Below are 12,007 nucleotides of genomic sequence, written 5' to 3' on the forward strand. Positions count from 1 at the left end.
CTTTGAAGAAATCAGTGGCTTCCATATAGGCATTCAACTGCCAATACCAATTCTTATGAATTCCATGCGCGTAGTTTGGCGAGGTGTGGATTGGGAACATCCTTCATTAAATGTTTCAGTCAATTCCTGATACAGAAAGGTATGTTTGTCTATATAAGTGTTCTCAAATGATGCCGATCTTGTTCCTGATAGACTATCTTAGGACCATAGTTACTACTCTTAGCCAAGCGATAGTGGTTATTTTTCATCTGATTAAGCACACATAATATCTCACCTTTTGAGAAACTAGTCAGCTCTGCTGTTCAGATTCGTGGCTCCAGCCAGACAGGTACCCACAATAAGCCTTTTATCGAACTATTGATGATTACTGACCAGCAGCATTCTTAAATAGTTGCCTAGAACATGTGGTGATGTACGCAACCAAGAATTACTTAAATATTATTATCATCATTATTTTCCTGACCTCCATGAAGTCATGACTCATCATGAGATGTTACCACAAAGTCTCATATCTCTCCTTAATCTCATCCACTGTCTTCAGGTTTACTATTCTCTTAGGCAATATATTCCCTGCTCTTACCACTCACCATGCAAAAAAAAACTTACTACTTATCCTTTTAATCACCATTTCCTTTTGCAACCTCTAGGGATGAACTCTTTTCCTTGCTACTTCCCCTCATTCTACCATATGAAAAATCTCCTCAGTGTTAACCTTTCAACAGCTTAAATGTCTCAATCATATCCTTCCTTTGTCTTCTATTCATTAAACTGCAGTCTGCAAACTCATAGTCTATCCTCATCAAACCTGATGTTATCTTCCTTGGGAATTCAATATTCACAACTCCAAATGATTTCCCTTCTCCATTTCCACTGATCAAATTGAAACCAGTGCTATGAGATTAGCCATTAACAGCAGTAATTGTTTTGTCCATTTACCCACCAGAATATCAGACACTTCTTCCAATATACTGGAGTTTTACTTAATCAGTTCAAATTTCTTGTAGTTATCAGCTCTCCTCTTGATACCAAATTCAGCATTACCCTGATCAAGTTTGCTTTTCTGCGGAATGCCTTTTACCTTTGGTCTTGACAGTCTTTACCTTTGGTACTACAGTGTTGCTAATTGGAATGGTCTCCATGATTTCTTTCACATAATCTGATTGCTGTTTCTGTTCTCTCGTTCGAAATACTTACTCTGACTGAATAACTGAAATAATTATTGCCAGAACGTAGGTATTCATCGTTTATTCTATCTCAGATAACTATTCCTACCTTGGTTTTCCAAGTGTATCATAATAGCCAATTTTATTTTTTTTCTGAGACTGTTACAAGTGGCAAGAGACACTCCAGATTTGGTGTGTATTACAGTGCTTGAACAGTTGCGACATCAATGACATTGCAGTCCATTTCTCTCATTTGTTAAGCCTTGTATTGCTCAAAAACATTCGTAGCTTCACTATCTTCCATAACCAAGTTAACACTAATCTCCTTCCCATTTTCCAGTTGGGTGAAGACAATCTCATGAACTTCGCTACTTAAACACAGTGGTATACTTACCCAAAGTAGAGAATTATGATTCTGGCAGGAGTTGAGCATTGAAAATTAAGGGAAGTGAAATTTTTGCTGTGGGTCGTATAACAGGACTGATTTTCGGTAGCACCTCTATCCTTTCCTAGCAGGAAATCTTATCGCATAACTTCTGCTTAAACATGTCTTTTTGTGTACAAGATACTACTGTTGACCACAACTGTTAATACTATACATAAATCCTACATATTCCAACTTTAGAATACTGTTCTCATATTTGGAATGGTGCACCAAAAGCCTTCCTGAAAATACTCGATACTATCCCAGATATTTTCATGGTGCAGTTCTGCAAAAATGCTACCATCGTTTCTTCACTTTCCTTTGAACTTCTAAAAATTATCGCAGCTACTGGTTATGATTGATTCATTGTTCGACATCAAACTTGCTCAACCAACTTTTTTTTGTGATCTTTGATTTCATCTATCTCAGTATTTTATAACAGCATCTCTCTCAAGTTTTTGTAAATGACTTAACCCTCTGAGTCTTAAATAAACATATCCGTAGATTTTTTTGCTTTAATCACTTACCTTTTACCCTATTTTCTGATATATACTATCAATAGTATACCCAGGGGCGCGCCGGCCATATGTGCAGTGTGTGCGACGCACACATTGCACATATAGCGCCAGGATAGTAAAGGCGTCAAAGAGGAGGAAATGCTTTAAAAAAACTTTTTTTAAAGTGATTTTTTTATTGAAGGGGGGGGATAGGGGAGCCAACTAAAGTTTTGTACACAGGCGCCGGACACCACTGGCGTGCTACTGGATATAGGGGCGCCAACTGAAGTTTTGCACACAGGCGCAGGACACTACTGGCGCACCCCTGAGTATACCAGATATTATGATATTTCGACATTTTGATCTTCTGAAGCACCCCAAAAATGTATCAATTGTCCTATATTTTGGTCTTCCTTCGAAGTTTTCTACTTTCATTTTTAATTCAAATGCCGTTTTTAATTTGTGAATAGTAATGACCAGGGCGCAACAAATTATGCAAAATCTTGCTCACCGCGAAAAATAATTATACTCGACAAAGTGTTTTTCCTCCCATTTTTTAATGATATTCTCCAATAAGTCAATAGAAGTTCCATAAAATGATTAGTGATGTGTTTGAAGAGCATTTGCTTTGCATGAGGACCATTCCAAGAAGTCAATAAGAATAGGAAGAACAGTAAAAACAACATTGATTTTTTTTTTTTTTTTTTTGGAAAATATAATTTCTTACATTAATTTCTGTTACTAGAATGGCCCTCTATATTACTCATATTCCTGAATTTTCTTAAGTTGAAACATTTTTAGAAAGATATTTTTATTAAATAAAATATTTTTTTCCAGTCTGCAGCTACTCGCCAACTGAGAAAATCTACTCGCCTCGTGCGAGTTGCCGAGCATATTTGTCGAGCCTTGGTAATAATGATAAGTTATTTTCTGCTATCTTTATTTATTAATTTTTTTGAAAAAAATGGTTTTACTCTGTGTCATCTTTTAACAAACCTGTAATTTCTTTAGACATCTCCAATCTGTGACCCCTCAGTCTTTAATCAATTGCTGGTTTCTAGTTGAAGTCTGACATTCTTTGCAGGAATCCGATGCTAACCAACTATTATTGACGTAATGCCTATCATACTTCTCCTTAAACTTATTGGGAACCCCCCTCCCCCTTTCGAGTCAGCAGAATTGAAGGAGAACCGGTCTACCAGTCCGGAACTCGGGGGTTGGACGCCGTAGGCGTGAGGGGGGGGGGGGCGGAGCCCCCTAGTGTGTGTGTGTGTGTGTGTGTGTGTATATATATATATATATATATATTTTTTTTTTTTTTTTTTTTTTTTCTTTAATTTATTTTTAAGGAGAAAACCCTTGATCAACTGTGTTGATATTTTTTGCCATCTGGCAACATTCGGAAGAGAATTATAAGTTTTCGCAGTCGGATAAATTCACCATGTAGAATGTAAAAGAATGTCGTGAACTGTTCATTTATTGAGAGCTTGACATTTCTGTATTTTTCCCGCACTCGTGGCTAAATATATATTTGGCAACTGGTACAGGTAACCTGAATTCAGAGTAGTTGAGTAGGCGTAATCATTCATTTGTAAAATGTGAGATTATGCACCCATTAATGGTTGACTTTGAAGGGTACTTGTGATATCATAAAGAATGTAATGTATAATGGGGAAAAAAACAACACCAATTTAAGTAAATATGTTTATGGTACCCAGAAATTCTAAACCCCCCCCCCCCATCACCACCGTATGGAGATTAAGCCTCCTTCGTTTCCTCCAACGATCCACCACTGTACCTCAGTTTAGCGTACTTGTTAATACGTATTTTTCATTTATTTCATTTAAGATGGATTAATATAGAAGTCTGAAGCAAAATTGAAAAAGAAAGGGTGTATGATAGGAAAGGAACTTATAAGATTTGAAAACTTCCTTTCCCTTTCCCTAAACGTTGAAACCAGGACAATATTCGGAGGTAGGACAGCGGGATTTTGCTCTGAGTATTTAGTTTGAGAATTTCGCCTGGCGAATAAATATTGAGGATGCTTTTGTTGTGACGCATTCACGTCAAGTTATAGAACCAGGATAATAATGATAATCCACTGCAGATGACATCTGCAGTGGATTATCATTTTAATCTTTCTAAGACAGATGACATCTGGTCTTTGTAGAAGTAAGAATATGGACAGAAAGTTTTCTTTTGTAAGATAGAACTGAGTTTTAATTGCATTGAAGCTGGAGAATTGTATGGCGGTCGACTATTAACTGGAAATGACAGATATTTGACAACTTTCGTTTGAGAAGTGAGAATCACAGACTTTCACCAGTGAAACTCTACAAAGCATTTTCTGTCAGTTAAAGAAAAATCACAATACTGTATATCCATTACAAGGAAGAGTAAGTTAATTAGCATACCCTTGACACTCCGACATTAATCATGTATTCTATTACTAGCCAGAGAAGAAACTGGCGAATTAATTTCAATAGAAATTAGTACATCGGACAGCTCATAATGATAAATTTCCTTTTTGTCACTTATCTCTTCCTTATAAATCTTTTGGGGTTGTCTTCTCATTCCACTCTCCTTGAATAATCTTTTCTGATACAGAAGAGATTGTCATTTAGGGGAGAGGTAATGAGAGACCAACCTTAGTCTGTCTTAAGGATCACTCTTTCTTATTAGATTGCAATTTCACTTGAGTCTTTATACGGAATATTTATTTTCATTTCTAAACTTATTGAACAAGTTTTAAATGTGTTAAATATTTTATTTTGATAAATTTGGACCCAGTGATACTTCCTGAAAGAAAGAAGAAATTGTGTTTAATGATTATCTGGTTATTATGGAGACACTTTTTCGCTACTTTACTTCACGATCGTTTTGATAACTAACCTTGGTTTTGACTTTCTTTAATTATGGCATTGCTCCTCCTTTAACAAGTTTTTGGTGGGGCTAAATGAGCTCTCTTCTCCACATCGAGGAATTTATCTTATTAAGTCATTTACCTCGGGTGTCTATTTATCAAGAACTAGCATTTTTTAAAAAAAATAAAAGTTTCCGTTAACACAGTTCAAAACAGCTATCGATTTATAAAATAATTTCAAAATAGTGCCGAACAAGGAACACATTGTTTCCTTAAGCAGATGTCTCTCCAACTGTAATAAGTCTGACATATCACTTCTGATCCAGTCTTTTGTAATTATTATAGGTCTGTTTTCAGAACAACAAAAATTAACAAAGGATAAATGCAATAAGTGTCCATTGTTACTGCTGGAATATATTACTATAATGTAATATTCTAGTAATCTTCGGCTTAAGAATTGCCTTGGTGGTGCACTACGTGCAACACCAAGATCAACTCTGGTCAGGCGTCTCAATATATTCTTCCTTTATTAGTATTTTTCGAGGATCGAGACTATGCTGGAAATCACCTGAAGCGCTCTTTAATACCTGTGGTCCTTGCCCGAACATTGTGTTTTTCATAAACGAACTCGCGGTCCGGTGGTAATTATTGATCACAAGTGAGAGAGGGGAAAAAAAAAAAAAATATATATATATATATATATATATATATATATATACACACACACACACACACACGGTATATATATGCAAGTCTTACTTTCTAAATATTTTGTGATTTTACGTACCGGTCGAGAGAAGCTCGCTTATGAAAAATACAACTTTTAAATGAAATTCCATGGTATTGAGAGGGTTTCTCTGTCTGGACTCTAACCAGAAGAACTAATTTTCATTCACGGATGTATACGAGCTCCAGAATTGTAGTTCGTCTTCTGTTATGTAGTGCAATACCAAGGTTGCACTACATGCTGAAAGTTATATTTGAACAACTTTTTCACTTTTCAAACGTGAAATGTTTGCGGGGAAAAAAAGAAAAAAGAAGCTAATTAACATATTTTAAAACTTTTTGATGCCAGGTGAGCTCATTCTTCTCTAGTTAGGATTTTTATTTATGTTAGGAAGTGTTTTGATTAATTTATGTTACGTTGTGGTATTACAAACTTACCATCGCAACAGCATGCGATACCATTTTCCCTTTTTTTTTTTTTTTTTTTTTAACCCTCACACTTTTTAATATCATGGATGGCACTTTCTTGAAGTTCATCTTTCTATGCATGCATGAACTTTTTGCTTTGCTCCTATTCATTTATGTATGCATCTTATATGATGAATATAAGAAACTACGCTACAGTATTTGCTGCATCTTTCTCTTAAACGTGGTTAGACCCGATGACCTATCATGTCCAAGTAACTTGGCTTACATACACTCACTCTTGGTAACGAAAAGGCCATTTAATCCTATCTCACCTGTAATCTGCTTGTGTTATCTGAAAGATTTCTTTTATAGAAAAATGAAATCAGTTTGGGAGAGAAAATCCTTCTCCTCCACCTTATAAGATCGGCCAACTTCCCTTCAGTTGAAAAGCCCTTATATTTTGCAGGTACTAGATGGACTAGAACCAAAATCTTTCCAACCACGGGCACGTGTTGTCATATCAACGGCTACGCAGATGGTAGTTGCTAGCGTGTTACGGTTTCCCCATTTAGATGTTTCTTTGCAATTCAGGCCAAATATTAAGTGTGTTCTCTATTTAGTTGTTCGATTTAGCACTCTACCTGCATTTAAGCAATAAACTTTCTCTCAGTACAAATTCCATGCACATAATAATTTTGACAGAATACAGCATGATAGACTGTTGCATGAATTGGAGAATAAGGGTTTGGGTTATGGATACACACATGCAGGGGGATGTGTGAGTCTGCAAGATTTAAGGTAACCAGTGGTGTGCCATAAGGGTCAGTACTTGATTCACTGTTATTCAATCTGTACAGTACTGATATTGGGAAAGATCTGACAAGCTATTTGCTGATGATGCAAAGATAGTTAGGGTAATCAGGCATGCTGCTAATATGCAATACTTGCAGAATGATTTAAATAGGCTGAAATTGTGGGCATGAGAAAATGAATATCAGTTCAATGTCAGTAAATGTAGTCATTCACTTCGGCGTGATTTAGATATCCAATGTCGTATTATATTGTAATTTTAACTTATAATAACATAATACAATCATTATAATAATAACATTATAATAATACAATAATTTTAACTTATAATAACCAAAACTTCATAATTCTCATAAATTTCTATAAAATATGTATGCAGCTAAGCATTATAAAAAAGATAAGTAGTATTTAAAATCGTTACTCATTTATTCACCATTACCAGTATTATATATTTTTTTAGAAGTTGGCATATGCTTTCATGTTGGCACATTTTTGTATATATTTGTATAGTACATCAGAAACGTGGGCAGATTCGATTTTTTTTTTCCCCTTTTGTATTTTTAAATTCATTCTTGGTTCCGAAATTCTGTTCTAGAGACCAAACTGAACTTTTTTCAGGCGTCCAATAAGCGGGGCGATAAAATTCACTACCATCGAAAGGCAATAATCATATACATTCGTGCCCACGACAGTATTCGAACCTACAGCTTGTTTGTTGAGAGCAGATATGTTATTAAGCACACAGCATCTAGTGAGCACTTCATTAGATTTCCCTGGTCAAAAGTGTATCACTCTACTTGATTTTATTCTTTGCTTAAGTATTCGGTAGTAGTAAAACTAAGTTGAATTTAGCATACTCAGCGATATCATCTACAATTCTTAGCTCATTTGATTTGTTTTATTATAAATTATGCCATTATTCTCGTAAAAATTGCTGTTATGGCGTAGATATTCCAGAACACACGGACATGCGTGCCCCTAATTTATTAGATACCACCACGTAACAGCGTTTTGGACTACCGCAGCCGTTCAAACGACTGTGAAGCGTGAAAATGTATATTATTTATCGCTTTAAAATAATTTTCCCTCCATTAATATCGAAAGAGCAGCGATTTAAAGAATGCATTACAACACATGCACTGTAAGTTGTGCTGAAGCAGAGTTCGCGAAGTTCTGAATTTAATTTACATTCTCTTGCTGATGAAGAGCGTTATCACTAAGAAATACATTCCATCAGACTTCAATTTCAATGTTTCTAGAATTCTGTTTCGTTGCTTTCACTTTATACACACATATATTTATATATACACCTTTTGATATCACTTTGAGTCTTATAAATCTACTTATGTGAACATTTTAGAAAAACATTGCAACCAGTCCTCAAAACAAGCAGTAAACATGTCGACCTAAAAGTAATCAACAGATCATAAATCAGATGTAGAGCTACTGTGTGATATCGTAACAGATAAGGTGGATATGTGCAAGGTACATTTTAACGGCTTATGCACGTGTCCAAGTACATGCATGTGTAACTCAGCGAAATGTTCTTGTTGCTAGGTGACAGCTTTAGTCATAGAATTCTTCGTGGCTGATAAGAAATGCATTTATGCTATAATTTAATTAATATTCGGAGTGTCAGCGATGTATCTAATAATTAATGGTATTACGAAATGAATAATTTAGTGAATAATGTTAAAAGTTTAAACTTTTAAACATTAGTTTATATGAGAAATAGGAGAATATCAAGAACTTTTCTTATCCCTTACATGATTTTATTTTGAACAGTTCTCCTTCCTCAGTATATTGTGCAATCTTTTAGTCTTGACTGGTCCACACACACACACACAAAAAAAAAGCAACGAATATTACGACTATAAGATTTCTTTTAAAAAGACCGATTTCTTAAGAATATATGACGAACAAGTGTGCTGGTTTTTTAGAGAAGTTACTTCTCATAAAGAATGCGTAAAATTTCGAAAATAATCTTTCAGATTTATTTTGCGATTACCAAGCATATTCACAAAACATTTAAATATAAATGTAAAATACTCAAAATATTTTAAATGTTTAGCAGCTCTTCAGTTTCGGTGCAAGTCTTCCATTGCGAATCAAACAAATGTTGTTGTTTGATTTGCAATGGAAGTGTTTCTCTGCCGAAAAAAAGGGGAACTTGGAACGACACTTTAAATCGGTGCACAGCAGCTATGAAACGGCGTATCCACGTAACAGTGATTTACGAAAAGTCAAAATTCAAGAATTTAAGAAAAGTTTGTCATCACAGCAGTTATGTTTCGTTAAAATAATATCGAACTCAGAGACAGCAACAACTGCATCGTTAACAGTCAGCCATATTCTTGCTAAACATAAAAAAACCCTTTAATGATGGCGCAATTTTTAAAAAGCATTTCTTGAAGCAGCTGAATCGTTGTTTTGTAATTTTGAAAATAAATCAGAAATAGTTGCTGCTATCAACGAAATACAGTTACAGAACGAGTAGAAGAAATAAATTCGGATCTAAAAGAGCAACTAATGCAGGATATTAAGGATTGTCAGGCCTTTTCACTTCAGTTGGGCGAATCTACAGATGCAGTTGACATCGCCCAAACTCGTTGCAGTGTAGAATAAGGAATGCTAGTTCATCAGGAAGTTCAAAATGAAATGTTTATTTTAATCAGTATGGTTAAAAAACTGTAATATTCTTTTAAGCATTATAACTAATTAATATTACGATAATTATAATATCTTGTAATAATAATAAATAATATTACGATTACTAATTATATGAAGAGCCAAAGGCTTTAATTAGGCGACATGAACTTATTTAAGTTAAGGGATATTACATCCCATATTGTTTCTTAGCCGAATAAGAAACTCAGAGTTTAATGCCGAATATAGAAACTATATAAAGGTCTACCTACTCACTGATGAGACCTCAATAAAGGTCGAAACCGGTCTGGGTAGTGACCATCTCTCATAATGTAGAACAGTAATACAACTCCTAGGATCTGGGTTTCATATTATGGGTAAATACCAAAAATAGTGATCGGAGCTTGCTCCACCCTTGCTATGAGTTGCCTCAGCTTGCACTACCAAATGGGTCAGGTGCTGCTCTATCCAGGTATTTGCTTACACTTGGAATCGCCAAACTTTATATAGTTTCTATATTCGGCATGAAACAATATGGGATGTAATATCCCTTAACTTAAATAATGTTATATTTTTTTCTTTGTCTAAACATAAATTAGTAATCTTATACTCCAATTTTGAAAATGGTAGATCGCAGGTATACCTGTATGGACAGTGTCGATCTTATGCAAACATTAGTTGACACCTCTGTCTTAGAATGACAAAAGCTACCACTGCATATATCTTAACCACTTGGCATACATTTTTCATGGTTACAATATACAAATACAGAAAAACATCACTTCCTAAACATTCAGAATTTTGATATTTTCTCATCTATTCGAACCCGCCCCTTCCGATTTGTTTTATCTTGTTGTCATTTTGAAGAAGTTGTCTAAAGTGGTTCTTTACCCAATAATTAATTCGTTTTCTTCTCAAACATAATTCCTTTTTTATTCATTTGACATCTAATTTCGATCTGATTTGACTTTTTTTTGTTTTTGTTTGTTACTCTTTCGCAGCTCTTAATCTTCCTTTATTGTTCAGTGTTCGCTATCTTGATTTGTTCGAATTTTTGTGGCTGTTGTCCAATCTATTTTCGACACATTTACTGCTGCTGCTGTTCAATCACGGAATCTAGCTTTTGTGTTGCAGTCCCTCACCTTTCTCAATAACTGTAGGATATCCACATCTTCATATTAAATACGATGTGCTCAACATTTCATAGAAACCACACGTGAGCATATTCCTAAATGAAAGACGACAAAATTATCACCCCTATAAACAAATGTTCCAACTTTTCAAACCCAAGAATCTTTAATCCCTCTTTGGTGACAGTGGCTCGAACTCCATGAATGACCTATATTTACTTAGACAATTACATATGTAAATATAATGCAATTGCTACTGCCAAATTACATTGTTTACATTTTTTTTAAATAAAAATTTGTACTGAGTACTGCATGATATGATATTCATGTATTACTGTAATTGTGAGATTTGCATTAGAAAGCAGAGATCTGCTCTAGAATGCTACAAAATGAATAAAGGATTAATTTTGTAGCATTCAAAATTCATGCGTTATTATGTATACTTCAAACGTCTTGATACACCAGTTGAGTTAACCTGTTGCATTTTGTGAAATGTATGTAAGTAAATATATGCACTGTGTTCTTTTACCGTACATGTTATATAGAATAAGTAGCACAGATTGGAGATAATTATTATATATATTGGGAATAACTTTCTTTTTTTTTTACATTGAGTATTAGCAAAGTATTACCACTTTGAAGTGCGTTAGTATGTATCGAGGTAAACGGGAGCAATGTTTCAGTGTCATTCATTGCTCCAAGAAAATAGTCTAAATCTTCTCTCTTCAAGGTTGCTTCGTATTTTTCATTTCTGAGCTCTCCGTTAAGATTGAAGATTCTTGGTGCCTGGAAGGTATGTGAAAATTTGCGCAGCAAGATACATTTTTTTTTTTTTTTTTGCCTGAGACTTTTACAGATACCTCGTTTTGTCTAAGGATATGGTCATTGAGACTAATGCAATAACATTATATTTCATCGAAGAAGAAGATACGTACGTTATAAAGGCATATCTACCGACTTTGAGGAAATTAAATCAGAGTTTGCAGTATGAATGAAGATTTTCTTGAATATTCTCTTGTATAGTGTGTGTAATTGCCGGGGATATTTTTTATGCTTCCCACCCCAATTCACAATTATATATTAATATATTATGGACATAAAGGATTTAAGATTTATCGGACGAAATTTCCCATTGAGCGTTGTCGTCGCCGTCTCTGGGCGGCCAAAATACAGTATGAAAGTCTAGTATATATATATATATATATATATATATATATATATATATATATATATATATATATATATATATATATATATATATATATATATATATATATACAGTATATATATATGAATATGCAGTAATATCTCCATATTGTTACTCAGCTTACGTTGTAACA

At 34.3% G+C, this 12,007-nt stretch overlaps 1 protein-coding gene across 2 annotated transcripts in view; it reads left to right on the plus strand.

The window, feature by feature from the left end:
• Ndae1 (Na[+]-driven anion exchanger 1) overlaps window positions 1-12,007 on the plus strand; it is a 511,154-nt gene that overhangs the window by 38,197 nt on the left and 460,950 nt on the right. Inside the window, exon 2 of one of the 2 annotated variants that reach the window (XM_090413203.1) lies at window positions 2,922-2,993. The exons of the other annotated variant lie outside the window; for it this stretch is intronic. The gene's annotated coding sequence lies outside the window, so the exon portion shown is untranslated. The remainder of the gene's footprint in view (window positions 1-2,921; window positions 2,994-12,007) is intronic. 2 annotated transcript variants of the gene reach the window in all.

This window comes from Typopeltis vanoorti, chromosome 2 (genome assembly GCF_054136105.1).
Source record: "Typopeltis vanoorti isolate ZY-2024b chromosome 2, IOZ_Tvanoo_1.0, whole genome shotgun sequence".
Taxonomy (NCBI): domain Eukaryota; kingdom Metazoa; phylum Arthropoda; class Arachnida; order Uropygi; family Thelyphonidae; genus Typopeltis; species Typopeltis vanoorti.